This window comes from Nerophis lumbriciformis, linkage group LG34 (genome assembly GCF_033978685.3).
Source record: "Nerophis lumbriciformis linkage group LG34, RoL_Nlum_v2.1, whole genome shotgun sequence".
NCBI classification, from domain to species: Eukaryota; Metazoa; Chordata; class Actinopteri; order Syngnathiformes; family Syngnathidae; genus Nerophis; species Nerophis lumbriciformis.
The window spans coordinates 965,089-984,280 of NC_084581.2; the positions used below are offsets into that span (position 1 = coordinate 965,089).

Consider the following 19,192-nt stretch of genomic DNA (forward strand, 5'->3'; position numbering starts at 1 on the left):
GAGGCGGAGCAGGCGGCTCGTCTGTCGGCGTGGGCAAAGCCAGAGGCGGAGCAGGCGGCTCGTCTGTCGGCGTCGGCGGAGCCAGAGGCGGAGCAGGCGGCTCGTCTGTCGGCGTGGGCGGAGCCAGAGGCGGAGCAGGCGGCTCGTCTGTCGGTGTGGGCGGAGCAGGCGGCCCGTCTGTCGGCGTGGGCGGAGCAGGCGGCTCGTCTGTCGGCGTGAGCGGAGCCAGAGGCGGAGCAGGCGGCACGTCTGTCGGCGTGGGCGGAGCCAGAGGCGGAGCAGGCGGCTCGTCTGCCGGCGTGGGCGGAGCAGGCGGCTCGTCTGCCGGCGTGGGCGGAGCAGGCGGCACGTCTGTCGGCGTGGGCGGAGCCAGAGGCGGAGCAGGCGGCTCGTCTGCCGGCGTGGGCGGAGCAGGCGGTTCGTCTGCCGGTGTGGGCGGAGCAGGCGTCCGGGCTGTCGTTACCGTGGGAGCAGGTGCTGGTGTGGGAACCAGACTTGGAGCAGGTGCTGGTGTGGGAACCAGACTTGGAGCAGGTGCTGGTGTGGGAACCAGACTTGGAGCAGGTGCTGGTGTGGGAACCAGACTTGGAGCAGGTGCTGGGCGTGACTTTGGCGGAGGTGGCCTGGCCGGGGGTTGCGGCTTAGCACGCCGAAGGACTGGTGGTGGCGGCCGGGCAGGAGGTTGCGGCTTAGCATGCCGAAAAACCGGTGGTGGCGGCCGGGCAGGGGGTTGCGGCTTAGCATGCCGGAGGACTGGTGGCGGAGGCCGGCATGGAGGTTTGGGCTTGGCTGGGCGCAGCTGTGCCCGCCCACTAGCAAAGCACCCAGTACTAGCCCCCCCCTCAAGAAGCGAATCCCAGACGCGTCTTGTGCAGTCTGGAACAGTCTTTAGGGGTGGAAGTGAGGAGGTGAGGAGGGGGGTAGGCTCCTCCCCTTTTGATTGTCCAAATTGTCTATTCTGCTCTTCAATAGAATGCGGAGTGTCCTTTGCCGCTTGGGATTGTTCCTCAAGTCTTAGTTCAATCAGTACCTTCCGGTACCACTCATCCACCCAAGCAGGACTGTACTTCTCGAGGGGTGTCTCGGAAGATGACTGGGCTGGAACAGGAAGTGGGGAAGGCAGAGCAGCACGTGGCACAGCAGACAGAGGAGTGGGTGGAGCTTGAGCCTTAGGGGGTGGGGCCAAAGTAATTGGGGGCTGAGCTTGAAAGTCAGAAGGTGAGTGGGACTGACTAGACCTAGAATTAACAAAAATGTCCTGATAATGCTTAATTTTAGAATTAAAGTCATTTGTAAATGGCTGACAGAAAGAATGAACTGAATGTAAAAAAATCTCTTTGTCTATGATGTCATCAGAAATAGACGAGAGCGCGTCATCAGGGGGCGTGTCGTTAAGGGGCGCCAATGGGATGACGTCATAGCTGCAGTCCCAGTGATTGACAGGCCAGTCGGATAACTCTTTGGAAAAGTGATCATTATAATTACCAACTATTTGAGGAGAATCCTGGGCTGCTTGTAGCTGGCTGTGCTCCGGAGGGAAAAGTTGTGGGATAGGTGAGTCTTTGCCGCGAGCCGAAGTCTTCTTGGCTGACTTCCGCTTTCGCTGACGCGTTCGGGCTGGCTGTGAGCGGACATCCCCGGGCCAGATGGAGTCGAATTGGACCAACGAACCGTCAGGCCCCCACAAAAGGTCTTCGCGCTCCAAAGGGGAATACTGGAGAGTCTCTCTCTCCATCGCCTTTAAGACCAGCCACGTCCCGTAGCCGGAATCCTCCACGCCCTCTTCGAAAAGACTGTTTGCTGTTGGTCTTCTGTTACGCTTGCGAGGCATTGTGATGCCGGAGGTCGTCTTTTCAAGATGCAGAGGGATGTCAGGAAGCGGCTTGCAGGTGAGAATAAATGATTTATTCTGATTGCAGAACAAAATGCTGCGCGGTGCACCACGGCACGTAAAACAAGAGGGTAGCAAAGATGCTAATATCAAAAATGTAAACTATGAGAGAAACCAAGAGCGTAACTTGTTGCGCTCTTGGTGAGGCCGAGTGAGGCCAGCGCGTAAACTAAATAGCCCTCTGATTAGTGCCCGGGCAACAGGTGCGCGTCCGGAACACTAACCAGAGGCAGGTGACTATAATCTGCCGTCATGGTAACAGAAACAAACTCAAGAGGTGCTGAAAACACAAGTGACTTGAAAACAAAAACAAAAATATGATCCGGGTAGCGGATCATAACATTAACCACAAAATGTGTTACACACCTCTGAGGAACTAACAAGCACATACAGTATGTGTTGATTGGTTGAAAATAATGGCCGCCCGCCCTCAAGCTAAAAGTCTTTACAGGGGTACGGGGCGGGGCTCAGCAATTAAATTGTCCATAAGTTATTGATCCATGGTCCATTCTTATAACAGTTTGAGGCCTTCTGTATTACATGTATGCTAGCTTGTCTTACAGGGCATTTTGACCCATAGGGGTTTGTCAGCTCATTGGCCGATCGCTGCTCAGTTAAAAAAAGGTCAATATCTGCCCCGATCCCATGATTGGAATCAGGACATCTCTAGTTATAGGTATCAAAATGTCAGCTATTCGTCATTGCATTACGTATTTTTGCACTTCTGTCCTATTTTTTTTACTTTGTTTTTCTGCTTGATTTTATGTCCACAATATGTGGTGGTCCAACAAAACTCCACAAATGGCCCCTGTGCCACCATTTGCCACACACCTGGCGTTACATGTCTAGGTAGTTGCGACTGGGAAACATTTCTTCCCTGAAACTTTTATTTCATGTGATAATTGCCACCGTAGCATCTTTCGTTTAATAAGTAATTCATTTAATTAGTCATTTTTACCTATTTAGTGGCCACGTTACTGAACAGCACGGTCTAATTGTTTTTGCTATTGTCACCCTCAGTGATCACCTTAATAGACCTGAGTACATTCCGCTGCACATGCTCTGTTGGTCCTTTTGTGGAACATGTTGATCCATAGCTGACATCACATGATGCAGAGGCCCTTTACTTGCTGCTGCTGCTAGGTGACACGTTTCTATGGCAACTGCCAGCTGTAGGCACAGGTATGCCATCATGGAAAAGTGTCTGTAGGACTTGTAATAACAATGGATTTGCTTTAACACATAAACAAGTTTGTGTCTTTGCATCACACACGCAATAAAGTTAGATTTTTGTCCTGCCGAGACAATTAAACACCCCCTGTTGATGTCGTTAAGGTCGCTTGTCACGCTTCCATCGGAAACAAACATGGAGGAAGAATGTCAAAACAAAGCGTAGATCTCTGCAGATGACAAACTAAACGGATCTGATCTGAGGATGTTCTGCTATTGAGACCTAAGTTAGCAACAATTCGACCTGGAAAGACAAAGCGACTTGTGGGAATTGAACACGCGAGCCATGGAAACACCATGTTTACTGGGGGGGGGTCATTAGGAAATGAAAATGAAGCACCAAGAGCGGGGCATAAACACTCTATGCCAGAGGTGTCCAAACTTTTTTCAGCAAGGGCTGCATTAACAAAAATGTAAGGATGCAGGGGCCACTTTGATACATTTTGTACAATATACTAAAACCAATACAATATAGTTCAATCAATATATGCTAAACTATCTGAACAAAATATCTATATCTTAGTTTTGTGTTATCGGTAACAAAGCATATTCTATGTAATTCTGCCCTAAATTAAGCATTTTCAAGCATAATGGTTACATTAACTAAATATACCAATACTACACTAGTATTGGCCACTAGACAACACAAAAACAATCAGATTGTGCTGTTCAGTAATGTGGCCACTGATTGGCTCAGCTTCAGGCAGCATTACTAGCATTAGCATACTAATTTTTTGAGACAATTTTTAGAGCCGAACGCCTCAGGCTCATAGAACTTGGTACTTTTCCGCTAAACAAGGAATGTCCTTCGAACTATACAAGTGCACATATCGGGGGGGTCGCACTAGTATCCAATAAAAACCTTAGTCCTAACCTAAGTAATACATATAAATAATTTCAGGTGCTTACCATGAGGTCTGTCACACCACTACCTCTCCATCTGGCTGTTATCTATCGTCCCCCCTGGCCCTATTCGGACTTTATCAGTGAATTTTCAGAGTTTGTTGCTGATCTAGTGACACACGCAGATAATATAATTATAATGGGGGATTTTAATATACTTACGAATACCCTGTCAGACCCTCCGTGCGTGGCGCTCCAGACTATACTTGACAGTTGTGGTCTTACACAAATGATAAATGAACCCACGCATCGCAACGGTCATACGATATATCTAGTTCTTGTCCAGGGTGTCACCACCTCCAAAGGCATGGTACTCCCGTACACTAAATAATATCTGATCACTACCTTATAAAAATTTTAAACTCTGACTCATTGTCAACAAGCTACTAATAACCAATGCTTTAGCAGCCGCAACATTAATGCTGTCACAACTACGACAACTGCGCCTACTGCCCTCGGTAATGGCACCATTCCCAAATTATGTGGGCTCTATCAATAACCTCACTAACAACTTTAACGATGCCCTGCGCAACGCCATTGATAACATAGCACCGCTTAAGCTAAAAAAGGCCCATAAAAAGGCGTACACCCTGGATCACAGAAGAAACCAGAGCTCTTAAACTATCATGTAGAAAGCTGGAACGCAAATGGCGTGTGACTAAACTTGAGGTTTTCCATTATATTTTGATAACTTATAAATATGCACTTACCTCAGCTAAACCTAATTACTATTCCAATCTCATCTGCCTAAATAAAAAAGATCCTAAATATGTGTTCAGTACAATATGTGTTCGCTAACCCAACAATGGACTTCTCCCAGCAGCTCCGCCCACTCGGCTGATGACTTTGTGCAATTCTTTACTAAAAAAATTTTTACTCATCAGAAAGGAGATTAAAATTAACGCGTCCCAGCTACAACTGGGTTCTATTAACAAAGATGCAAATGTATGTATGACGGCTATTGCCCTCCAAAATAATCTCTCTCTTTTTTAAGAAATAACTGAGGAACGCCTCCGACGTGTAAAAGGGACAAAACAAACAACATGTTTACTTGACCCACTTCCTGGAAAACTTAACAAGGAGCTGTTTGTAATATTAGGACCATCAGTGCTAAATATTATTAACTTATCAATTTCCTCTGGCACTATTCCCCTAGCATTCAAAAAAGTGGTTATTCATCCTCTGCTCAAAAGACCTAACCTCGATCCTGACCTCATGGTAAACTACCGGCCGGTGTCCCAGCTTCCATTTATCTCAAAAATCCTGAAAAAAATTGTTGCACAGCAGCTAAATGAACACTTAGTGTCCAACAATCTCTATGAACCCTTTCAGTCTGGTTTCAGGGCAAATCACTCTACGGAGAGAGCCTTCGCAAACCATGGATGTTGATTCGTCATCCAAGTTGCTGCTACTTGATGTTAGCGCTGCTTTCGATACTGTTGATCATAACATTCTATAAGAATGTATCAAAACACGTATTGGTATTTCAGACTTAGTCTTTTCTTGGTTTAACTCTTATCTTACTGACAGGATGTAGTGCGTCTCCCATAAGAAAGTGACCTCGGAGTATGTAAAGGTCACGTGCGGAGTTCCACCGGGTTCGGTTCCTGGCCATGCACTCTTCAGCATCTACAGTCGTGGTCAAAAGTTTACATACACTTGGGAAGGACATAATGTCATGGCTGTCTTGAGTTTCCAATAATTTCTACAACTCATATTTTTTTGGTGATAGAGTGATAGGAGCACATACTTGTTTGTCACAAAAAACATTCATGATGTTTGGTTCTTTTATGAATGTATTATGGGTCTACCGAAAATGTGACCAAATCTGCTGGGTCAAAAGTATACATACAGCAACATACATTATCAATTTTGGTGATGTAGAAAAGTTACAATAAAATCAAATTAGCTTCATGGCATGGCCTCTTAACTTCATGTGAGTGATTATAATTGACGACACCTGTTGACTTCACTGAGCCTATTTAAGTAGGGCTCATGTGATGCAGTCATTAGACTCGATTACAAACGCGACAATGGGAAAGTCAAAGGAACTCAGCACAGATCTGAAAAAACGAATCATTGACTTAAACAAGTCAGGAAAGTCACTTGGAGCCATTTCAAACCAGCTTAAAGTCCCAAGAGCAACTGTGCAGACAATTGTTCGTAAGTATAAAGTGCATGGCACAGTTTTGTCACTGCCACGATCAGGAAGAAAACGCAAGCTATCACCTACTGCTGAGAGAAAATTGGTCAAGATGATCAAGAGTCAACCGAGAACCACCAAAAAGCAGGTCTGTAATGAATTGGAAGCTGCTGTAACACAGGTGTTCACAGTCAAGCGTGTTTTGCATCGCCATGGACTGAGAGGCTACCATGCAAGAAGCAAGCCTCTGCTCCTTAAAGCTCGTCTAAAGTTTGCTGCTGATCACATGCACAAAGATAAGACCTTCTGGAGGAAAGTTCTGTGGTCAGATGAAACAAAAATTGAGCTGTTTGGCCACAATACCCAGCAATATGTTTGGAGGAGAAAAGGTGAGGCCTTTAATCCCAGGAACGCCATCCCTACTGTCAAGCATTGTGGTAGTAGTATTAAATGATAAATGATAAATGGGTTGTACTTGTATAGCGCTTTTCTACCTTCAAGGTACTCAAAGCGCTTTGACACTACTTCCACATTTACCCATTCACACACACATTCACACACTGATGGAGGGAGCTGCCATGCAAGGCGCTAACCAGCACCCATCAGGAGCAAGGGTGAAGTGTCTTGCTCAGGACACAACGGACATGACGAGGTTGGTACTAGGTGGGGATTGAACCAGGGACCCTCGGGTTGCGCACGGCCACTCTTCCACTGCGCCACGCCGTCCCCGTATTATGCTCCGGGCCTGTTTTGCTGCCAATGGAAGTGGTGCTTTACAGAGAGTAAATGGGACAATGAAAAAGTTTTTCAGGACAACCTAAAATCATCAGCCCGAAAGTTGGGTCTTGGGCGCAGTTGGACGCAGTTGGGTGTTCCAACAGAACAATGACCCCAAACACACGTCAAAAGTGGTAAAGGAATGGCTAAATCAGGCTAGAATGAAGGTTTTAGAATGGCCTTCCCAAAGTTCTGACTTAAACCCCATTGAGAACATGTGGACAATGCTGAAGAAACAAGTCAATGTCAGAAAACCAACAAATTTAGCGGAACTGCGCCAATTTTGTCAAGAGGAGTGGTAAAAAATTAAACCAGAAGCTTGTGGATGGCTACCAAAAGCACCTTATTGCAGTGAAACTTGCCAAGGGACATGTAACCAACTATTAACATTGCTGTATGTATACTTTTGACCCAGCAGATTTGGTCACATTTTCAGTAGACCCATAATAAATTCAGAAAAGAACCAAACTTCATGAATGTTTTTTGTGACAAACAAGTATGTGCTCCAATCATTCTATCACAAAAAAAAGAGTTGTAAAAATGATTGGAAACTCAAGACAGCCATGACATTATGTTCTTTACAAGTGTATGTAAACTTTTGACCACGACTGTATATGCTGCCGCTAGGTGACATCATACGTGTTAGCTTTCACTGTTATGCTGATGACACCCAACTCTACATGCCCCTAATGCTGACCAACACGCCGGATAGTAGTCATCTGTAGGCGTGTCTAAATTAAATTCAACAATGGATGTCCAGCAAGTTTTTGCATGTTAACGCTAAGAAAACAGAAATGCTGATTATCAGTCCTGCTAGACACGACACTTATTTAATAATACAACCTTAACATTTGACAACCAAACAATTATACAAAGCGAGTCGGTAAAGAATCTCGGTGTCATCTTCGACACAACTCTCTCATTTGAGTCACACATTAAGAGTGTTACTAAAACAGCCTTCTTTCATCTTCGTAATATCGCAAAAAATCGTCTCATTTTGTCCACCACCAACGCTGAGATCATTATTCATGCGTTTGTTGCGTCTCGTCTCGATTACTGTAATGTATTATTTTCGGGCCCCACCTTTGTCTAGCATTAAAAGATTACAGTTGGTACAAAATGCGGCTGCTAGACTTTTGACAAGAACAGGAAAGTTTGATCATATTACGCCTACACTGACTCACCTGCACTGGCTTCCTGTGCACTTAAGATGTGACTTTAAGGTTTTACTACTTACGTATAAAATACTAAACGGTCTAGCTCTATCTTATCTTGCTGATTGTATTGTACCATATGTCCCGGCCAGAAATCTGCGTTCAAAGAACTCTGGCTTATTAGTGATTCCCAGAGCTCAAAACAAGTATGCGGGCTATAGAGCGTATTCGATTCGGGCTCCAGTACTCTGGAATGCCGTTAGAGATGCTACCTCAGTAGAAGAATTTAAGTCCCATCTTAAAACTCATTCATATACTCTAGCCTTTAAATAGGCCCCTTTTTAGACCAGTTGGTCGGCTGTCTCTTTTCTGCTCTGCCCCCCTCTCCCGCGTGTAGAGGTTATCAGGTAGCCACGGATCAGCTGTTATGGAGGAGGCGTTAGCTGTTCCAAGTTGGGATCCAGGATGGACCACTCCCTTTGCATCAGTTGGTGACGTATCTGTGCTGCTGACTTGTCTACATGAAAGAGGATCCCCTGCTGGCGCCAGTATGGACTGGACTCTCACATTAGTAACCGTATCCACTTGGCATCCATTGCACCGGTCACCACATCTGCGGTCCCTTCCGGGGTTTTCTCGTTGTTCCCTTTGGGTTGTTTTTTTCTTGTCCTGATGTGGGATTTGAGCCGAGGATGTCGTTGTGGATTGTGCAGCCCTTTGAGACCTTTGATTAAGGTCTATATAAGTAAACTTTGATTGATTGATTGATTGACTTGACACATGCTGTTAGCATGCTCACATTCCTAGCCAGTTTTCATCCAAACACCTGAAAGTAATATGACTTGGTACTTGACACATGCTAGCTGTTAGCATGCTAACGTTAGCATTCCATCATAATCACATTAGCATACTAACATTGTTAACCAATTTGCAGCTGAACACCTCAGAGTCATATAACTTGGTACTTGATACATGCTAACTTTTTAGCAAATGTTACATGCGTACACTTTATAGTCATATGACTTGGTACTTGATGCATTCTTAGGGTGACCATTTCCATGACACCAAAAAGGAGGACATTATGCGGCATATCAATAAATTACTATGGTGTACATAGGACTCTGGTATACTCTTATTTATAGTACAATTTTGAGTGGTTTAAAGATGATGTTTGTGTGGCTGAATAGGAAAAAATATTAAAGACAAGTGTTTGTTAACAGTATTTGTATTTATTCAATACATTGTGGTGTTCAAAAAGTGACCACTGAGATGAATCTTTTCAAGTGCAGAGTGCCACAAAGCATAACATGTGTGGACTTAAATGTAGTTAACATATATAATTTTTTTTAAATGACACAAAAAATTGTCCACATCAACATCAAGGCTGCTTGCTGCATATCTGGTTGCGTTATGCAGAATATGGGCCAAACAGTTTGCAGGGAGCACATCTTTTTGGCTCAGTTTCAGCTTCTGATACACACTGTTGTGTTTGCCACAATTGACACTGGCATTGTCTGCTGCATATGCAGACATGTTTTTCACCTCTAAGCCAGACATCTCAAGTTTTGCCAGCAGCTGGTTTGTTATGGCTTCTGACGTTTCGTTGCTGTCACTATAAAAATCCAACAGGACATGTTGGATGCCTTCATCAAAGTGAAAATACCTTACCACAATGGGAAAACACTTGTTTGTTGCTTTATTTGAGGCGTCGGTTGCCACGGAAAAGGGTAGGTTGTTTTCTTTTATGTACCGAATAGTGAGTGATGACGTTCTCGCACAATGCCTTGGCTTTTGTTCGGCCACAGGCCATCCCTTTAGCTGTGGGCTAGTCACTGAAAATCTCCCGGTCCACTTTCATGCCGCAGTCTAAACTTCTGTTGGGCTGGTGATGCTTTACAGCAGTGGTTCTCAACCTTTTTTCAGTGATGTACCCCCTGTGAACATTTTTTTAATTCAAGTACCCCCTAATCAGAGCAAAGCATTTTTGGTTGAAAAAAAGAGATAAAGAAGTAAAATACATCACTATGTCATCAGTTTCTGATTTATTAAATTGTATAACAGTGCAAAATATTGCTCATTTGTAGTGGTCTTTCTTGAACTATTTGGAAAAAAATATATAAAATAACTAAAAACTTGTTGAAAAATAAACAAGTGATTCAATTATAAATAAAGATGTCTACACATAGAAGTAATCATCAACTTAAAGTGCCCTCTTTGGGGATTGTAATAGAGATCCATCTGGATTCAGGAACTTAATTCTAAACATTTCTTCACAAAAAAAGAAATCTTTAACATCAATATTTATGGAACATGTCCACAAAAAATCAAGCTGTCAACACTGAATATTGCATTGTTGCATTTCTTTTCACAGTTCTTTTTGACAGACATTTTAGTGAGGGTCAAACCATCATGGCATGGGCGAAACTCTGGATTTATGGTAATGAATGGAATAGCCTACTTGATTTGATGTTCAGTTTATGAACTTACATTACATTACATACCCCCAGGGGTACGCGTACCCCCATTTGAGAACCACTGCTTTACAGCATGGTACACCTTGCACAGCTCCGCAGCGGTTATCTTGTCATCCAGGGGCGACGAAACTTCACGAAAAAATGTCCTCATTGAAGAGGTACCTGCCGCACGTTTATTACTTTTATGTTTATCCGTACCCGCATGCCGTTCAATTGCAGCTTTCCCCTGACTACTTACGTCGACATCACATCGACAAAGTGTGCAGAAGCCATGGAATGAGTCTCGACGGCTTTTCGTTATAAATTCGTGCTCTTTTATCCATTCAGAATCAAACGAGGTCTTGCGTTTTGGCATGATGCTAACTTTCTGTCAATGTCATATGCCGCAGCAGCACATGGACCCTTGTTTACTTTTTTAACCAATGATAAGCAGATTTGTATCCGACACAGCTCTTAGCCAATCATTTGATATGTTACTGCGTTGAGGCATTTTTTACGGTCTTTGATTGGCTATTGCGCTGCAGCCCAGCAAAGATGAAAAAACTCCGCTCTTCAAGCTCCCTCTTACAGTTCTTCCCACTCTTACTGTGTTTTATATTGCATGTAAGTGTTTTCCTGTTGTAGTCATGTCTCAGTGTACTTGCCGCTCTTTCAAAAGATATCCTTTAATTAATGATTTTGCCTCTGCCTTATTGAGAGGTACCTCTCTGTGCTGCTCCAGCTTTGTGTCTGCTTTGCCAGCTGATCTGCCAATTCCCTCTCAAGCCTGAATAATATTTCATAAATTTCATTAACTATATCTTGTTTGCTTTGCGACCTAAAATATTGAATAGAGAATAACGGTGACCTTGAGTCAGATCACACCAGTACCATTTTTAGCTAGACTGTCAACACTGTCAATGCTTCGTTGTTCTTTCTTTAACTGCACAAGACAGAAAGTGTACCAAAAACACAGGAAAAACACCCAAAAACTAAACAAAGAATGGCCTGGCATAACAAGTCGTAACAAAATACTCTCTATGCTGCAGACAGCCATAACTCCTAACTCCTTACTAATATTAAAGACAAAATCTTGTTTGAGGCTACAATATAATGACTATGAGTGGATTATATGTCTATCTATTAATGTTGCCGCCATTCCCCTCCAGGATTGTGAATGGTTAGTCAGAAGAGCAGGAAGGAGCATCATCTCGGAGGCGTTCGAGTCAAATGCTGAAGCGCCAGGAGGCATCTCTCCATTGTTGGCCTCCCTTCAGACTCGAAGGTGAGTCACTCGTCACTCTGTCTTCTCCATGCCGGACCTTTTTCTTTTCATTTTTACCCAGCACACGTTCCTCTGCAGCCTCCGAGGTGTTGCATCATTTTCTAAAAACTTCCTTGTTATATTTATGATGAATCAGACATGTTTTTTTTGTAATGTCTGGCATCTTTTCGCTGGGATTGACTGTCTTTTTTCACCCAATTGAATCTGGAATTTAATCATCAACCGGGATTCATGCCAGGCGACTGTGTGCGTGTGTGAGTGCGGTTGTGTGTGCGTGTGTTTGTGTGCGTGTGTGTGAGTGCGGTTGTGTGTGTGTGTGCGTGTGTGTAGTCCAGCAGAATTGAACTACACATTACATTCTGTCAGTCACCCACATGCCATCCTGACAAAAAAATGTCCCCTTGTCGGTTCTCCAATATTTCTACACAGTTATTTGCAACAAGCTCCGCTTGTGGACTTTCTTAGATCAAGATTTCGGCCTCCAAAAAGCTGGTCCAAACTGCTTGCGAGGTGAGAATCTTTGGCGTGAAGCCTTGACAAGTAGCAGCAGTAGCATCGTTAAACACTTCTGTTTGACCTCGCTGAGAACATTGAGTACACACAACACTGTTTTGTTTTCACGCGAGAAGGATGAGAAGGAAGAAGGATGAATATTTGACCATGGAAGGAAGGTTGCAAGTGAGTCTGCAGTGATGACCTCCGACCTTCACCGTGGAGGCACGTGTTAAGTCATGGATGGCTGATACGAGACTCCACCACTAACATATAAAGTGAGAGTCATGTGTAAAATGGTGTAAGCTAACACTTCTACTCCTGAAGCGTTGCGCACAAATGTGTCAGAACACACACTTGCTATTACTTCTCTGACATGGTGGCGTTGTTCTTAAAGCCTATGAGTCAGCCATGCAATTTGGTACGCCAGTAACGAGCACACGTGTGTAGAATTGATCAAGACTAGTTAAAAAACTTAAATTTAGACTTAGACTTCCTTTTATTGTCCTTCAAATTTGAACTTTACAATACAGATAAGAACGGAATTTTGTTGCATTAGCTCATGGTAGTGCAGGATAAAAGAGCAATGATGTGCAGTTATAAATAAATAGATTACTGTACAGATAAATATATTGCACTTTTGCATATGCATCCACGTTTATGGATGTATGTTACATTGTCTTTATATTCCAGCGAGTTAATCCATTTTGGGGGGGAATTGAGGGGATCAATTCAAAACATCAAGCAAACCATTTTTGCGTGGACATGGGGGCAGGATTTATCAAATAATTGTCTTTAAGTCAATAATCATATGTTCAATTGATTAAAAAACCTTGTTGAAATCTCTATTACATGTATGCTAGCATGTCTAAGCAATTTGACCAAAACCCATAGGGGGCGCCACTAATATAATTTCCAGCATATTAGCAACATTCACTACACATTTCATGAAATCCAATACAAGAACTGTGTCAAAATATGTTTATTGTTGCATCTGAATGAGCGAGCTAAAATATTACAAACATGGCTGGATTACTCTTTGTCACGCTACAGTGTCGAAACAAATGACGGAAATTTTGAAGTGTTTGTTCAATGCGACTTGTGAAATTATATTGACTTCATGAATTATTGTGACCAATAAGTGTCGCTGAAAAGCAATTACCACTCCACTTCCACTTAAAGACCGCAATAGTCCACTCCATGTGGTGAATAATAAATATGTTAGTGTTTTTCAAAACCTATCATTGTTCTCTGTTGAATATTTTCATTTTAGCAAACTTTTTCTAACATTCCACAATACAAAATAATACAAGTATGTATGATTCCTGCTGATATCGTAGCGGAAGAATATCGGTATCAGATAATACTCAAGGAACTAATATCAATATCTTATCGGAAGTGAAAGAGTTGTATTGGGACACTTCTGTTGTACATAATTTTATTCCAGTATTTTAATTATTGCACAATTGCTGTATAGTTGGAGCGCAATGACGGCGTGGCGCAGTGGAAGAGTGGCTGTGCGCAACCCGAGGGTCCTTGGTTCAATCCCCACCTAGTACCAACCTCGTCATGTCCGTTGTGTCCTGAGCAAAACACTTCACCCTTGCTCCTGATGGGTGCTGGTTAGCGCCTTGCATGGCAGCTCCCTCCATCAGTGTGTGAATGTGTGTGTGAATGGGTAAATGTGGAAGTAGTGTCAAAGCGCTTTGAGTACCTTGAAGGTAGAAAAGCGCTATACAAGTACAACCCATTTATCATTTATTTAATTCCTAGCACAAACAGTTTGATATGTTTGTATGTTCATTCTTTATTGTGCCTTTTTTCTCAAATGTTCTTATTTTTGTCGTTTTTGTATACTTTTTGTTGCAGGCTGATAGAAAAAACAAGCCACTGGGTACAAATCTCTGAATACCACTGCCCTACACTATAGTACTGATACAGGCTATCCATACACTTAGGTAAAATGGAATCCATCTTATTTGGGTCCCAAATCAACCTTAAGAAAGTCAGTGACTTCACTATAAAAGTGGGTGACATTGTTATCACCAGGAAAGATGAGGTCACCTACCTAGGTTCCATTCTAGAGGCTAATCTTTCCTGTGAGAAAATGGCAACCAAGGTAATCAGAAAGGTCAACCAACGAACAAGATTTCTCTACAGAATCTCCTCTCTGGTCAACAAAAGCACCATGAAGATTCTAGCGGGAACTCTCATTCAACCCTTTTTCGACTACGCATGCACCTCCTGGTACCCCAGCACCTCCAAAACCTTCAAATCTAGACTCCAAACATCGCAGAACAAGCTATTCAGGTTACTTCTAGACTTACACCCCAGATCACACCTCACTCTTACCCACTTCTCCAAAGTGGGCTGGCTCAGAGTGGAGGACAGAGTAAAACAACTTGCACTGAGCCTAGTCTATAAAATTCGCTATACCTCCCTGATACCGAAGTACATGTCAAACTACCTCCATAACGTAAATGACCGTCATAACCACAACACCAGGGGGAGCTCCTCAAACCACGTCAAACCCAGATTCCGATCTAACAAAGGTCTTTACTCATTCTCCTTCTATGCCACATCAATATGGAATGCACTCCCAACAGGTGTAAAAGAAAGTGCATGTCTATCCTCCTTCAAAACCGCACTAAAAGAACACTTTCAGGCAACTACAACCCTAGACTAACACACTCCCCCCACCACATCCCACCTCCCCGGATTGTAAATAATCAAATGTAAATAATCAAATGTACTGTATATACTTGTTCTTATGCTTTATGAGCTCACTATGTTCACTGCTCGCTGTACAAATCCTACAAAGTCAGACCTACACTGTTTCAATGTCAATTTCTCAGATGATATAATTGTTGATGACTGAAGTGCTGATGTCAACCAAACCTAACCCCACCCCCCCACCCCCGCCCCAACCCCCTCCACATCCTACCCCCCGGATTGTAAGTATTGTAAATAATTCAATGTATATACTCTGATGATTAACTTGTGTGATGACTGTATTATGCTGATAGTATATATTTGTACCATGAATTGATTAACGCGGACCCCGACTTAAACAAGTTGAAAAACTTATTGGGGTGTTACCATTTAGTGGTCAATTGTACGGACTATGTACTGTACTGTACAATCTACTAATAAAAGTTTCAATAAAAAAAAAAAAGGTGAATTAAATATTGTCCAATGTCAAACTTTGTGAAATTATTTAAAATATTTGATTCATTTGTGTTGTGTTCCCATACAACTGGATTTAACCAATTCATGTTTTTATGGTCGCAGAATTAAGAGAAAGTGTGTTTGATTTCTTTCTACGTTTGTTGGTTATATTGATATCGTAATGTATCGATTATCACAGAATTGCTGTTGGTATTATTGCAAGAAAAGTACAGGTATTTTCCCCTGTTGTGTTCAATGAATCCATAAAAAAGCATTATTATCTGCAGTATTTGTTGATACTTGACATGCCTAATAAACAGTCCAGTGAATGTATCACATCACCCACTGGACTGTTAGACCCTCTGATAAGATGAGTAAATAATAAATAGGCTTTTAGTTGTTGGTGCAATTTTAAAGCAGATGAAATATGCATATGGAAGAGATGCGTTGTGCATTGAGAGTGTTGTTACTTACCATTTATAAGAAGAACTGCCAGGGTCACTGATCCATTAGGCAGAGAGGATCATCAGAAGATGCAGTCTGGACTTTAAAATCACATCCTCCATCTTGCGTCCACACGTTGAAATATTTCTCATGCATACCGCAGACCAGACACTTCCTTACTAGCCTTCACACTTTCTATCACTTCCTCCAGCAGCCTGGCAACGAAAGTCCACTTTTGACGACTCCGTGCGGCTTAATTGTTAGTCCAAGTTCGAAAAAGCCACCCAGAAGAAACGCTCTTGTGACGTCACTCTCGGCTGTGGCTGCGCGACCTCCATACTGGGCGTTTTGCCTACAAATGCTGATTTCTAAAAAGCCAACAAACACTGAATCCACCGCAGCAAACTGTTGCGTTCAGGGTCCAGGGATGAGTCACAAGAACGTCTTTTGAAAAAAATTCTTCAAACGTTCACTGCCTCTTTTTCTCCCCCCTTTTCTTGTTCTTCTTCTTCCAATTTCCACAGCGCTTCTGTGCGTGCGAACATGTGCGAGGCGTCCGCGTGCGTGCGTCTTACAGAGGAGGAGGGGCTTCTGACTGGGTCTCTGAATGCACCACATGTACACAAATGTGCAACAAGCAGCATATTCATGGTACCAATTCCCAGTGATGCATATATGATTATGCTCTTGTTATCCCATATATATTTGATATGTAACACAGAGCTGGAATGAATCACAATGGCCTATTACCGCTGACTATCCATCCATTTTCTAATGGAATTGTCCCTCTCAATTAAAATATTTCAATTATACTTTATTTTTCCATCCATCCATCCATTTGCTACCGCTTATTCCCTTCAGGGTCGCGGGGTGCGCTGGAGCCTATCTCAGCTACAATCGGGCGGAAGGCGGTGTACACTATGGACAAGTTGCCACCTCATCGCAGATACTTTATTTTTTTTTAATAAAAATGCAAATAAGTAATGTTGATGCCACTTTCCAGATACAATTATAATGATATTTGGGGATACACGCTTTTAATTTGTGATAGTAAAGAAAGGCCTATGCCGGGGGTCTGCAACGCGCGGCTCTTTAGCGCCACCATCGTGGCTCCCTGGAGCTTTTTCAAAAATGTATATAAGTGGAAAAAGATGAGGAAAAATATATATATTTTGCTTTAATATGTTTTTTTTAGGAGGACAAACATGACACAAACCTTCCTAATTGTTAGAAATCCCACTGTTTACATTAAACATGCCTCACGGATGAGAGTATTTGGCGCGCGCCGTTTTGTCCTACTAATTTCGGAAGTCCTTGAACGCACCGTAGTTTGTTTACATGTACAACTTTCCTTGATGCTGCCACAGAAAGAGGTGTTTTATGGCAGTCCTTATTTGTCTCTATTTGTCCATGAAACTTTTTATGCTGTGCGTGAATGCACAAAGGTGAGCTTTGTTGAAGCTATTGACTTGTGTGGAGTGCTAATCAGACATATCCGGTCACTGCATGACTGCAAGCTAATCGATGCTAACATGCTATTTGTGCTAGCTGTATGTACATCATGCATCATATTTGGGGTCATTTTATTTGCAGTTTCCGTTTCCTTCAACTTGAACACACACATCTATAACTTTGGCCATTCTAAGCCAGTCATTTCCAGGAGTTATCACACCCTCTGAAAAGCCTCCGTTTTAGTAATGTTGTAAAAATGTGTCAAATAAATATTACATTTCTGTAAACAAAGATTTGCGTCAGCCTGCGACAAATAGTCATTTTGATAGTAGTCTCATATAGCTAATAAAGACACTTACATCATGTGTTGCCTTCATTATAACACTTATACAAGGCTTTACATTTTTTGTGGCTCCAGACAGATTTCTTATTTGTATTGTTGGTCCAGTATGGCGCTTTCAACATTTTGGGTTGCCGACCCCTGGCCTATGCTCCATTTTTCGAGGGGAAACTATGGTTGAGTCTAATCAATTATACCTATGAACAAGTGGCCTCATAAAAAAGAACAAAATACAATTTTTTTTGTGCGTATTTGTCTGTATATTTTTTTGCTTTTTGTCTGATGAAATGACAACAAGCAACAAACTAGTGTTTGTCCATGACGTTGTATTGCTCATTACTCCTATCTACTGGAATGGTGGAATAACAGCAACTGCTACTTTGTGCTAGTTGGAATGAACACTTTTAACACCAACAGAACAATTGAACAAGCATCTGGACAGTTACATAAATAAAAGTGAGTTAATTAAAATGCAGTTATTAATCCCAGTTTTCGATCATTTTAATTCAAAACAGTAGGGATCTAATGGTATCAAATCTCACGGTACGATATTATCACGGTACTAAGGCCACGGTACGATATTATTGCGGTATATGTATTTTTTTTAAAAGGCCAAAAATGTTTATCGTGTGTAAAATGAAGTGGTTGGAATGTTTAAGATAAACACATTTACTCTTGAACACAAACATATACTAAAATGTTTTAATCATATTTATTACCACAAACATACATTTTAAGTGCAAAGAATAGCACAGGGAGATCCACTGTTTCAAGTAAATATTTTTTAAGACACTTACGGTTGCTTGTCTTTAAAGTGATACTGTAAACATTCAGTGTAAAACAATGATGTTCACTTTAGTGTCTTTCAGCTCTTACTTTCTGACAAGCATTGTCCTCAACAGTGGACATGTTTTATATCAGTTAGAAAAATGCTGGTTCTATAAAAAAAAGTTAACTAACAATTAAACTTTTAATAATGTCAATACATGACAAACTGATGTTTGGCTTCGCTGGCTTCAAATATATTTTCTGGATGACAGTTTATAAGGAGGCGACTTGTCCAGGGTGTATCCTGCCTGTATCCTGGACGGGCTCCAGGCACCCCGTGACATTGAGAGAAAGTGGTGGAAAAAATAGATAGATGGATTGAGGGTTGAGTTTCCTCATATTTCCTGCGTTGAACATTTTTTTCCGTGCGGTGCGACGTGACTGGCTGGCTCTGTGTCGCCTTGGAAACGCAGATTTTCTTGCCTCAGCCAAAAAAGGTTGTGTTTTTGGCGGGTTCTGTTTGTCTGTTTGTTAGCAACATAGTTAAAATAGTTATGAATAGATTTTGATGACATTTTTCAGGAAATGTCCAAAAAACAATTTCTCTCATCAGCTACGAACATGGTTCCACGCGCCCACCTTTGCGCCGGCGCTGCGCAGAGGATTCTGGGAGATGTGGTTGGCTTTCAGAC

At 42.4% G+C, this 19,192-nt stretch overlaps 1 protein-coding gene across 2 annotated transcripts in view; it reads right to left on the minus strand.

Annotated features, from left to right (window-relative positions):
* Positions 1–16,477, minus strand: part of tmem200a (transmembrane protein 200A) — a 38,679-nt gene extending 22,202 nt beyond the window's left edge. For both annotated transcript variants that reach the window (XM_061929942.1, XM_061929941.1), the window contains exon 1: positions 15,971–16,477. The gene's annotated coding sequence lies outside the window, so the exon portion shown is untranslated. The remainder of the gene's footprint in view (positions 1–15,970) is intronic.
* Between the last annotated feature and the right edge of the window lie 2,715 nt (positions 16,478–19,192).